Below are 13534 nucleotides of genomic sequence, written 5' to 3'. Positions count from 1 at the left end.
ATCAACCTGAGATCTCTCTTTTCAGTGCATCATCATAAGGAAAAAGGGGTCAGATTAGGTCTTCATTACACCTCTGCAGTGGCAGGGCTCTGAGACTAAGCCCTCAGCAATTCCTGTGCCACCCCATTCCCTTCAGTGGGTTTGTATGGCTGTCACTGATAGGATGTAATCTTGGTGATAATTTCTAGCTCACTCCCAGCTGTGTGTGTTCTGCAGCCCTCATAAGGATAACAAGTAGTAAAACTGATTTGTGTCACTAAAAACCAGCAGATCTGACCCTACATGCCCACACAAGGAGCAGATCTATTAAAGGAAGTGCTATTTTTGGACAGATCACTTTTCAAAGCTGAATGCACTTCAGATCCTTGATGCTGTTTCTGAAAGTTTTATGGGTAAATTAACCCTACACAGGAAAATAATGGGAAATGCTCCTTCCCACATATTCTGATTCATTATCTATATCAGCATGGAATATATATTAATTTTTTATATAAATTGTTCCTAACCTTTCTCAGTTGCTTTTCAAGTTGAACACCAGAACAGAAATGCATTGTGGCACGATTTGGCTCAACATCTAGGGAATTTATTCCATGGTGACCACACAGTAATTTGCGCCCATTGGATTCACAAACAATGTACCATTCGTGTCTGCTGCATGATCTCTGGGGAGCAAACCTCCTGGGATTTCTTAGCTGCATCTGTGATGGAGAAATAACAGACAAATCTTTGAGCCCTGCTTCTGTTGTGAGCCGAGAAAGAGCAAGATCTTAGGCATCCACACTTGGAGTTTCCATAAACAAATGAAGCCAAATGCACACTTTCATTATTAATTATTATTGTTAATGACATCTCAATATTATAAAGAAAAAGCTCCTGGGCTGAGTCCTTTTCAGATTTCATTGACATCTCCGGGGAAATTTAGGAACAGTCTCCTGGATTTAGAAACAGATTTTCAGGTTTTGGGTTTTTTTTTTTTTTTAAATCAAGGATATTAATGGAACAACCGGCTCTTTCTTCTTTAGAGTGTCACTCTTCTATTTACGCATTATGCAAAAGAGATGGAACTAAGATTTGGCTCTAATGAAGTCAAAGACACAAATGCTCATGGACGTCAGCATAACTGTGCCTCCAGCCACTTGATTGGAAGTCAGAGAGTCTTCATTTGAATCAGGAACTTCAGGGGTTACTCAGACCCTGTGAATTTCAGCTGCTGCCTTCTCCTTGCTTCACTTCATCGCACATCACCACTATCAGGAGTTCTAAAGGCCCAGCCCAACTGGCCAATGAGAGCTCCACCCCGGGCAAAGCATCTCCTGACTGGCCTGAAGTCTGGAGCTCTAATGAATATTCCATACCATTTCCCATGCACAGAACTTCCTCCCACACAATGAGTTCAGCATGCACTGGAGAGCCGCAGTGCAAACCAGAAAGGAGGGTTTGGCCCTATGTGAGCACGTGACAACAACTGTACATGGCTGGGGACTTGCTGGTGACTCCTGCATCTTTCAGATGCACACTATGAGCAGGGCCAGCTCTGGCTTTTTTGCCGCCCCAGGCAAAAAAGCCTCCCACTGCCCCCTGGCGGCGAGCCCGGCCGGGGCCCCGCTCTCCCTGACTGGCCGGAACGCCGGGGGGAGGGCGGCGAGCCCGGCTGGGGCCCCGCTCTCCCCGACCGGCCCTGACTAGGAGATACAGCTGCAGCTGGAGAGCCTGGGACCTAAATCTGTAACTGCCAGTAAGACCACCACATTTTCTGCACCTTAGTTGCAACTAGCAGCTTCGGTTTCAAAACCAGCATTTGAAACTGATGTGACTTGATTTAGGTTGATGATGCTCAGCTTATAGTAGCTGGCAACTAAAAGCCCCTGCAGTTACTGTTCTGATGCATAGTCAACAAGAAGGATTTTTTTTTAAAAGAGCACATGGAGGGAGTTCTTTCAGAATCCTCTAACTCAGAAATGGCAACCTAGAAATAATGCATGGATAAATTTGAAAAGCGGAATGCTTTTAAAGATGGAAAGGGATTAAATATTTTGGGTGAAATTCACCAAAATCTGAGAAACACAGTTCTTTGCACCACAGGTGCTAGTGTTTTGGGGTTTTAATTTTGTGCGTGCCCAGTGTCCCATCAGAAATGGTTCCAATCAGAGACACTCAGGCAATCAAATTTTACTTGGATTTATACTCATTTAAAAAAAATTGCACCCCAACTAACAACAAACCTTTCCTTCCCAAATTTAACTGCCTATACTGTACAGTCAGCAAAACAGTTTGTAAGACTATCGGTAACTGCGCCATCTGGTGACACGCAATAATGTTGCTGGGTGCAGAGAAATGATTGCCTAAGAAGAAGTACTGCAGGAAAAGGATCTGGTGGTTACAGTGGATCAAAAACTAAAAGCGGTTCAACAACGTAATACAGTTGCAGAAAAAAGCAAATGTTATTCTGGGATGTATTAGCAGGAGTGTTGTAAGCAAGACACTCTACTCAGCACTGATAAGTCCTCAACAGGAGTATTGTGTCCAGTTCTGGGACCACACTTCAGGAAAGATGTGAACAAACTGGAGAGTATCCAGAGAAGAGCAAGAACAAAAATATTAAAAAGGTCTAGAAAACATGACCTATGCATGAGGAAAGATTGAAAAACATGGGTTTGTGTAGTTTGGAGAAGAGAAGACTGAGGGGGGACATGATAACAGTCTTCAAGTACATAAAAGGGTGTTCTAAAGGGGAGGATGATAAATTGTTCTCCTTTACTTCCCGTCCTGTCCTCTGTGGCAAGGGGCTTAAATTGCCTCAAGGGCAGTTTAGTTGGACATTAGGAAAAACTTCCTGTCAGGATAGATCAGCACTGGAATAAATTGCCTAGGGAGGTTGTGGAATCTCCGTCATTGGAGGTTTTTAAGATCAGGTTAGATAAACACCCGTCAGGGATGGTCTTGATAATACTTAGTCCTGCCTCAGTGCCGGGGTCTGGACTAGAGCCTATGGAGGTCCCTTCCAGTCCTACAATTCTATGATTTATTGCTGCTGTGCCTTTGTCCCCTGACCAACCCAGTGCAGGGTTTATGCACCGCAGAGAGCTTTGGCTGGCCGCTGGGTGAATTTCACCCATTTGCACACAATAATTGTTGGTTCAAAAAACCCCAATCCGAGATGGTGAAACGGGATTCAAGCTGGTGTCCAATTGCTACCAGTCAGTGGGTTGCTTAGCTCTCCCAAGGATTAGCTGATCCAGGAGTCCAAGTGACTGCTCAAGATATTCTGCACAACTGATGGTTCCACTAAGCTGGAGGAGCGAGTATTTCACTGCTCTCTTTACAGGTGGTCAGAGGGAGTTTTAGGGGGACTCGCATGAGGCAGGCACGAGGCCAGAATGGATATATGTATTTTTAATTTCTTTCAGCCTGGCACAGGGAGGAACGCTTTAGGAGTTTCCATTTTTGCAAATCAGCATACGTCAGTGTTATCTTACCATGGTTGGCATGGGCCACTTCTGTGATGCTATTGTATGCCCATGGATCTGATTACAGCACAGAACTGAGAAATGCATTGATCTTGTGATCCAAGATGCAGGAGCTAGAGAATTAAAGGGTCTGATTTATTCAAATTATGATACCAGTGAAACATTGTCAAGACGGGTTAGATGTTTGAGGAGGGTTATCAAAGGAGTGTCAAGACGCATTAGTGTTCAGAGGATATCCGTGCACAATAACGGACCACAATGGGGCACTGGTTTAAGGGACAGTCATGATGAAATAAGTCAGAGCACGTCCACCAATGTTATATATGCCATCATATGCCAGCAATGCCCCTCTGCTATGTACATTGGCCAAACTGGACAGTCACTACGCAAGAGGATAAATGGACACAAGTCAGATATCAGGAATGGCAATATACAAAAACCTGTAGGAGAACACTTCAGCCTCCCTGGCCACACAATAGCAGATGTAAAGGTAGCCATCTTACAGCAAAAAAACTTCAGGACCAGACTCCAAAGAGAAACTGCTGGGCTCCAGTTCATTTGCAAATTTGACACCATCAGATCAGGATTAAACAAAGACTGTGAATGGCTATCCAACTACAGAAACAGTTTCTCCTCCCTTGGTGTTCACACCTCAACTGCTAGCAGAGCACCTCACCCTCCCTGATTGAACTAACCTCGTTATCTCCACACTGATATATACCTGCCTCTGGAGATTTCCATTACTTGCATCTGAAGAAGTGAGGTTCTTACCCACGAAAGCTTATGCTCCCAGTACTTCTGTTAGTCTCAAAGGTGCCACAGGACCCTCTGTTGCTTTTTACAGATTCAGACTAACACGGCTACCCCTCTGATAAGTCAGAGCTGTTATTCAGAACAAATCCCATTATTAAAGCTGAGAGTTTAGCTCATTCTTTTCTCACCATTTAGGCTGTTTGTTCACTGGGTTTTTGCCCTTTTACTTGTCTTGGGCAATAAAATTCCAACAGATCAACTTCCACTTTTGTTTATAACCCGTTTCACTTCCCGGTTCTCATGCCCGAGTGCAGTGCTGTTGTTCTTGGGTTCACCACACTGCCAGGGGGATATGTTTAAATCTAAGCCAAACTGGTTGTATTGAGCCAAATAAATGGGAGAGAGGATTTGACACAGACTTTTTTGTGCAGAAGACGGAGCTTTCTCAGGGCCAGTCCATGAGGTGGCACTTGCTCCTACAGAACCTAAGACCTTCCTATTCCTAACACAAGGTGCGTTTATTTGACCTGGCTTTCACAGATAAAGTTCCTAGGACATCACACAAAACAACCCCAAACAAGAACATCCACATGCAATTTTCCTCTCTGGGGCAGGGAGGGGAGGAACAGAGAAGGAACCTCAAATAATGGGTGAGAGTCACATCACTTACTGTACTACCGGAAAGCTCTCTGACACTATGGCGATGGGCTTGGGATAGAGCCTGAATGGAACAGAAACTAGAAATAGACTCATAAACCTACCAAACTTGGGTGCAGGTTGGATCAAGGCAGATCAGATCCAGGCAGATCCCAATTGCAATGATGGGCCAAACAATGACCTGGGATATCAACCACCCCAAACTTTAGGGAAGTCTGGACCTGGTTCTAAACTTCATAGCTTGGGATCAGTTCCAGGGAACCCATTAATAGTCATACTGTTTTGTAATCACATTCCCCATAACTCCCTCTACACATATATTTCACCTATCATTTCTCTGCACTCTCCCATCAGCCTGTCTTCCATCTGTTATCCCTTGTCTACTTAGCTAGCAAGCTCTCTGGGGCAGGACTGTCTCTATGCTGTGTGTTTGTACAGCACCTAGCACAATAGGATGCTGGTCCCTGACTGGAGCGCCTAAGTGCTACGGTAATACAAATAATAAATCTCAGAGACCTGTTTTGGGTGTCCTACCTAAGCGGACAGCTTTCCTGTGATCTAAGGGATCCCCAGTGCTATATGACCTAGGAGAAGTGTGAGCTTATTTGTCTGGTCTTTCAGTTCTAAGCACAAGTCTAGGAATAAAGCTTAAATTCTGCAGAAAATGGGAAACAACATTTTGTATGGGGATGGTGGTGGGAAATTAATCCCACAAGCTCCAGATCGGCCCTGCTCTGGGCCAAAGATTTCTAAACCTAGTCAAAAGTGAACACATTGAACTGTGTAGGGTTTGCAGCACTTCTAAGTTCTGTGGCTCCATGTCAGTGCTACTGGAGAGAATTGCATTTGATTAATTTCTATGTCACTCAACACTGGAGTATCTGACAGTCATTAAAATGCAACTGACATTAATATTTTTATGCAAGAGTAAGGCTCATAAATTACTTGTAAGGATTCTAAATCTGCAAACGTGGTTTCCAGATTTATTTAATCTACCCATGATGGGTTTTGGGAACAGTTTAGATGGGACTCCTTCATGAATTGTGCAACAGGATGCTGGAATGCTATGAATCAACTAAGGCACATGAAGACTTGTTCCGGCAATTCTAAACTGACATTTCCATCTAAAACCTGCTCCTAAAAGCATATAGTCTCACATACATAATGAAAGAAAAAAACCAAATAGCTGATACAGCCCAAAGTAAAGCAATACTTTGGGGGGGGTGGGGGGGTGAGAAGAGAGGTGGAGGTGGAAGGGAGCCATTAGACCAGGGGTCAGCAACCTTTCAGAAGTGGTGTGCCGAGTCTTCATTTATTCACTCTGATTTAAGGTTTCGTGTGCCAGTCATACATTTAATGTTTTTAGAAGGTCTCTTTCTCCAAGTCTATAATATATAACCAAACTATTGTTGTATGTAAAGTAAATACGGTTTTTAAAATGTTTAAGAAGCTTCATTTAAAATTAAATTAAAATTAGAGCCCCCTGGACCGGTGGCCAGGACCCGGGCAGTGTGAGTGCCACTGAAAATCAGCTTGCATGCCACCTTTGGCACGCGTGCCATAGGTTGCCTACCCCTGCATTAGATTGTGGCCGTTTACTTTAAATGGCCACTAGATGGTGCTATATTTTGTAAATATTTTTGCTGGGCACGTCTTTTTAAGCCAGGTGTGGGGACATGGTGCAGCTAGATACCTGGCTCTGTTGCAATGACACTTTGGTGCGTCCTTCACCCATCGCCAAGAAAATGAGATTTTTATTTTGATGACAGGGCTACGGTTAATACAGAGAAGTAGGTGGGGTGGGGGGGAAGAATCCAAGCAGCACTGTGAACACAAGTGAAATTTGAAAATGTCTGTAGCCCCTTTGGCTTGGCTGTGGGTGGATCCAAGGAACTGCAAGGCAAAGTGCAAACAACGGAGGCGCCAGAGCTCTGCCTCACTTCCACTCCAGGCTAGTTTACCCCCTGCTGCAGTTGGGTTTACTTTTTTCGATGCTCAGGACTGGGAGCTAGCATTCTCCTTCAACGTGCACGCTGAGGCCCTAATCCGGCGACTGACTTTGCGGGAGAGCCCTGTATCTGCACAGAGCCCCTACAGGGAGCCAGAAATGGCTCCCCACATGGAGTCAATAGCATAGGGTTACCATATTTTGAGCCTCCAAAAGGAGGACACTCCACCGGGCCCCAGCCCCGCCCCCAGCCCTGCCCACGCCCCAACTCTGCCCCTTCCCCAAAGTCCCCGCCCCAACTCCGCCCCCTCCCCTGCTTCCCGTGAACATTTGATTCGCGGGAAGCCTGAAGCAGGTAAGGGGGTGTGTGGGGGGAGGAGGCGCAGCCCAGGCTGGCCCCCCCGGCGTTTCCAGCCTGGGTCGGCTCGGGCCCTGGGGTGCCGGCCCCGGGCCCGGCCCCCAGCCGAGCACCCCTGTCCCGGCCGAGCACCCCCTGGCCCCGCCGGCCCCCGGGCCCCCAGCCGAGCACCCCCTGGCCCCGCCGGCCCCCGGGCCCCCGGCCGAGCACCCCCTGGCCCCGCCGGCCCCCGGGCGAACACCCCTGGCCCGCTCAGAACCCCCCAAGCACCCCCCGGCCCCCCTGGTCCCCGGCCCCGCCGGCGCTCGGCATGTCCCGATTTTCCCGGACATGTCCGGCTTTTTGGGATTTCCCCCCGGACGGGGATTTGGAGCCCCAAAAGCCGGACATGTCCGGGAAAATCCGGACGTATGGTAACCCTACAATAGCAGGATTGGGGCCTAGGACTTCGCTCCGAACATCCTACGACAGCTATATTCAGGCAGCAACCAATGGACCTTGCCAGTGGGGGTTCTTGGCCCCATGCTATTTAACATTTTTCACAATAACCTGGAAGAAAACAAAATCATCACTGATAAAGTTTGCAGATGACACAAACATTGGGGAGTGGCAAATAATGAAGAAGACAGATCACTGATTCAGAATAATCTGGATCACTTGGTACACTGGGCGCAAACAAATAATGTGTGTGTTTTAATACGGCTAAATGTGAATGTGTACATCTAGGGACAAACAACGTTGGCCATACTTACAGGATGGGAGCTATTATCCTGGGAAGTGGGGACTCTGAAAAAGATTTGGGTGGATAATCAGTTGAACACGAGCTCCCAATGTCATGCTGTGGCCAAAAGAGCTAATGGGATCCAGGAGTGCACAAACGGGAATCTCAAGGAGGGGTAGAGAGGTCATTTGATCTCTATATGGCACTGGTGCGATTGCTGCTGGAATACTGCGTCCAGTTCTGGGGCCCGCAATTCAAGAAGGATGTTGATAAACTAGCGAGGATTGAGAGAAGAGCCACAAGAATGATTAAAAGATTACAAAAGCATGTCTCATAGTGATACACTGAGCTCCTTGAGTCTATTAAGCTTAACAAAGAGATGGTTGAAGACTGATTTCATGACGGTCTAAGTACCTACATAGGGAATGATATTTGATAATGGGCTCTTTAGTTTAGCAGAGAAAGATACAACACAAACCAATGGCTGGAAGTTGAAGCTAGACTGGAAATAAAGTGTACATTTTAATGAGAATAATTAACTGTTGGAACAATTTACCAAAGTTCATGGTGGATTCTCCATCATTGTCAATTTTAAAATCAGGATTGGATGTTTTTCTAAAAGCTCTGCTCTAGGAATTATTTTGGGGAAGTTCTCTGGTCTGTGTTACACAGGAGGTCAGATTCCAAGTCCAGAAGGAACCAATGAATTGCTGTGTGCCACTGGCCTGATCTGGTGAGGTGCTGAGTACCCTCATATCCCTCTCCTCCTCCACCCCACAAAGGACACCTCACAGTTTAGGGAAATAAGGCTGAGATTTTCAAAGATGCTGTGACCAGAGTCTCAGGGGGGCCACATTGAGATTGCTCAATTAGGGCAAATTGCAAAGAATGGGGCAGACAATCCCTCAAACTGGAGGTTATTCTAATACTTAGATTCACCAAGCCAGGAACAAAACAGCTTCTACAATACCTTACGAGTTACCCAGAAGCCAGAAATATAGTTCTCAAAGCAACCCAGCCTTGCGCTCCCACCCAGACAGCCCAGTCAAATATGATGAAGATTACTGAAAATTGTGTTCATCATATAAAAAGTTCTACCTATCCCAAAGGATGGGACACAATTCCTCCCAGGTTAATGAATATCTCAGATCTTACCCAAATACACGCTTACAGCCAATTCTTATTAGCTAAACTAAGATTTATTTAAAAAAAAGAAAATGTACTGATTAAAAGATCATTATACATACAGATATGAATAGAGTTCTTAGGTCAGTTTCATAGTAGAGATGGGGAGTCCTTTCAGAATAAGTTCCATATGTCATATAGTCCAATATCAGGGTGACCCAGATTGGAGCTGGAGACCACAGTCTTGTGACTCAAATGTCCCCTGATGAAGCTTAAGCAGATCTGAAATAAAAGGATCAGGGCCCCAGAGTTCCTTTTATAGTTGTCTAGCAGCCCCTTGACGGCGTGCAGTCCTTGGGTGAACAATAGTGACTTTGAAGTAACTCCCTATTTCCTAAACACCACCGGTAATTAACTACATGGATTAACATAAGGCAACTGCCATCTCCCACCATTTACAGGTAGTTTACTAAATATTTCAAAGAGAAATGAAGATTGATGTTACTACATTCACAGTTCATCTAAATGTTAACATTTCCTTTTGATCTCTGAATTAACAAAATACAGCGACAGACAGGAACTGTTTGGTTACATTGTCAACCTCTAACAATATATAAAATCACATGCAAAACCCACTAATATGTCTGTAAAGGTTGAATCAGGGTCAATGAGCCTGCTAGTTGTGTGGCCCTTTCACAGATGTCTAACGGGAGTTCAGCACTTCGTTCACAGGGAATTGGACATATTCCTCCTTGAGGTGCCTTTGAAAAGGACAGCCTGAAAAGATTCTGACAGATTCGGGACACCACCCTGCAGTGCTTTATTCACAACCCAGAATCCTCTGCATGGTTAGTGCTTGGAACCCTGGTATTTTATCTGATCAAATGCTGCAAGCAGATCAGTTTGGCTGCAGTTCATAGGACATTAGGCACATATTAGGGGCATCCCTTCCAATGACAGGACAGATGGTCACCTTTGCTTCCATCCACTTCAGTGGGCAGGGAAGGTGCTGGGCGCCCTGCAGGACTGGGCTCTGGTTCATGGTACTAGTGCAATCTGCAAAAGCATTCTCGGTGCTTGTACTTATTTAGGAGGGAGTTGGAGGGACACTTGCTGCTCTTAGGGCAGTCAGCTTCCAGAGGAGAAGGAGGGTCTTATCCCTTTCTCACTGCAGACCCTGCCAATCCAGAGGGGGTGGGACATTAGATGACTCCACCCCTTAATGTAGTGAGCTTGGTTCCCTGGCCGGAGAGTCCAAGCCAGGAAAGCGTGTTAAACATCCAAACAGATCAGGGAGGCGGAGCAGCAAAGCTTATGTGGCAGGAACTCAAGGAGAGAAGGTTCCATCTTTTAATGACCCCAAGAGTCTGCCTGAGGAACAGCAGCCAAGAGAACTCCAAGGTGGGCTGGGGCTGGCTGCTCCGGCCTCACTCATTTAATGAGGACATTTAATTCCCTCCATAGCAGAGCCATGGTAGGCAAGGAGGCGGCTGGGAGGCTGGGATGTCTTCCCGGGAGGCAGCTTGCTGGTTAGTAAAGCAGGTTCGTTTCTCCCCACTTGCCACGGGTTGGACTTTGTGAGGAAACCTGCAGAGCATTTTAGATGTGGCAATAGAGCCTGATCCCGCAAGCCCTGGTAAGGAGAGCTCAATGCTTCTCACCGAGTTCAGCGGGAGTGGAGGCGCTGAGTGCTTGGCAGGACTGAGCCCATGAAACACAACGTGTCTGCAGGGAGCCTCAGCCGTGGAGCAGGGTGGTCAATAGCTGAGTAGGAACAGGGCACTCTATTGCATGGTGCTGGGCAGCCCCTCCTGTCGTAGGCCATGGAGTGAGAGTTACCTTGGCAACAGAGACCTAGTGTGAGCACCAGAGTCGCAGAGGTAGAAGGAAGCTTGGGAATGAAGACGCCACTGCTACGGTGAGCCGATCCACTGAAACGCTATGGGTTTCCAGAGCGCTTTACATGAAGAAATGCTGGGAGTGCTACTTGGGTCAGATAGAGACTCTCGGATCTGCAATAAATCCCGGATCAATCAACACACGAGTGCATGGTTCTCAGATTCTCACCCTGGGGCATGCAGAATTCAAGTGAAGCAGCAGTGAGTTAGCGACGAGGCTCTGTCAGCTGAAGAGCAAGGAAGCGGGCCTCTTTCATGACTTGCCACAGGGGAGAAGGTGCGTACATGTCATGCCACTCAGAGGGTAGGATTTAACTTGCCGAAAAGCTCAACAATGCCTGTGTTCTTCTCCGCAGCTGTTTACTTTGAACCAGGCAGCCAGCGATGGGAGAGCAGGAAAATGCCAAATGCTTCTATTCCAAGAAGATCTCTCTTGTTTGATGTTGCGATGCGGCCACTTTTTGTTAAGACACATTAAGATGCAAAGAGCGACAGGACTTTTGTTTAGGTTACTACTGGAAACGCCACTGCATGTAAAAACCTGGAGCCATCACACCTTACCCGCAGTTCAGTCAGCTCAGAACTTGTCGAAGGTACATCTCAGCACTGCAGGAAGTGGGGCTGGTATTTCATTAGGTAGCACTCTTCCCTGTGAGTCATCGAACGATGGTCCTGATCACACCGGGCCATTAGAGCTCCCAGGATGTTTGTAAATAAGACCAGGGGGCGTCGATTCCAGTGCTGTGGAGGGCTAAGGCTGCAGATTTAAATTGTCCTGGAAGTTTAAAGTGGGTGAAATGTTCTTCTTCAGAGCTGCAGTTGTCTCATTTCATGTCAGGGGGTGCTGCACTGCACTGGCCGAGGAAAGGCCCCCTTCCGAGTAGGAGGTGCTACGCTGGGAGCTGTCAATTCAGAGACTCTAAGGCCAGAAGGATCATGTTGGTTGACCTGTGTAAACATGGGTATTAATAGCCAGGGTTATAACTGGGTTGTGTGGGGCCTGATCCTGAAAGACGCTGAGCACTTGTAACTCCCACTGAAGCCAATGGGAAGGGCAGGTGCTCATCCTCACCCAAGCTCTGGCCCTTAGTTGTCAGGGTGCCCTGCATGGTAGCTCTTTGGGGGGAGGAGGGGTTCCATTTTTCTTAGCCTTGGTATCTGTTCTCCTGCTTTGTTCCTCTTCCCAGCAGGCCTCAGAGGAGCTGGCAGGGAACCAGCCACCCCGGATATTAGGCATCTGTCTTCCTCTTCATTGTGAGGGCTGAAGACAGGTGGTAGGGAGGGGAGCTATTTGGCGATCGTTGGTGACTGGCCTTGGAAAGAGCTGGCTCCTCTCCCACGTTGCAGGGAGTGGTGCTGTGAATAACCCAGGAAAAACAGGAGCGTCCCCTTCCGAAGCCAGAGCAGCCAAATTAGGGCTCACAGCCTTGGCCCAGGGTGGATCAGTAAAGTGGCCCTACTGGGTTTCCTTCCTGCCACCTAGGTCACACGGGCAGTGTGCTGAGTGAGGCAAGCTGGCACGGGTCGGGGGGGGGGGGTCGGGTCCCCGTCACTTGGGAAGCTGTGGAGAACTTTATGGCAATAAGGCCCCATCCATCACTTCTCCTGGTCCTCCTTACCCCCACAGCAGAGCTCTCCTTCCCCACAGAGCTCTCCCCAGCCCTGACCCCACAATTCCCTCAGCACTGGGCTCCTCTGACTAAAACTGTAACAATGCAAAGGGAATGAAAAGATTGGGATGGTTTCATTTAGAATGGAGTTGAGGGGTCTCAAGTCTATATCCTCAAAAGGTATTTAGGCCCCCATTGAAATAAATGGGGCTCTGGGTCCCAGTACCCCAAGAGCCTGACCAAAGTAAACTATCGGCAGTGTAAGAGAACAGGGACTTGTACATTTCATACGCTCTCCTTAGGACAACTTGAGCATCAGGCAAGCACTTTTAGGCAGAATCCAGGAGGTAGAGATCCTGCATTCAATTAATTGAGTCATAAGGGACCCAGAGGGAAAATTGGATTAAGCAATTAAGGAGGTTTCCAGCAGTTTGGCAGGAGGAGCTTTGAAAGAAGAGGGAGGATCAGGGCTGGAAAGCAAAAGGTCCTGTGCATTTGGTGGTAGGAAACACAGCAGGCATGGGATGGGGCGGAGGGGAGAGGGACAGAGAGACAAGACTGCTCAGCATGGCTAGGCTTAAGGCAGCACCAGACGCAGGGTAAACGCGCTGCCTTTCCAGGGTCTGAGGAGGAAGCAATTCATTTCTGGGGGCTGCAGGGCTGGGGCTTGAGGCAGTCATTGTGTGGGAGAGCAGCGATTTCCCACAAGGATCTATTGCTGTCCTATGGCAGAGGCACGTAGCATACACGAGACTCACGCTAACCTACCTGGGCGTAGGCACAGCATGGGGTGTGGTGTGTTCCCATGCTTTGTCCTCCCCCAAAGCCACTGGAGACGGACTATGTGGGAGACAGACCAATGTCACACAGGCTCCGCTCCCTCCAGCCACGAGCTTCAAGCTCGTTGTTCTTGTTTCTAATAACTCTGCACCTGTGTTGTGCCTTCCGCAGGAGGTATTTTAGAAATGGGAATGAACACAGCTGCTTTGCCTGCCTG

The 13534-nt window shown here is 47.5% G+C and overlaps 1 protein-coding gene across 2 annotated transcripts in view; it reads right to left on the bottom strand.

The window, feature by feature from the left end:
• Positions 1–13534, bottom strand: part of CCDC92 (coiled-coil domain containing 92) — a 225939-nt gene that overhangs the window by 115475 nt on the left and 96930 nt on the right. Inside the window, exon 5 of one of the 2 annotated variants that reach the window (XM_054006064.1) lies at positions 507–698. The exons of the other annotated variant lie outside the window; for it this stretch is intronic. The gene's annotated coding sequence lies outside the window, so the exon portion shown is untranslated. The remainder of the gene's footprint in view (positions 1–506; positions 699–13534) is intronic. 2 annotated transcript variants of the gene reach the window in all.

This window comes from Malaclemys terrapin, chromosome 16, assembly GCF_027887155.1.
Source record: "Malaclemys terrapin pileata isolate rMalTer1 chromosome 16, rMalTer1.hap1, whole genome shotgun sequence".
NCBI lineage: Eukaryota > Metazoa > Chordata > Testudines > Emydidae > Malaclemys > Malaclemys terrapin.
Note: the sequence above shows the minus strand (reverse complement) of the source record. Positions and strands in the feature narration are given on the sequence as shown.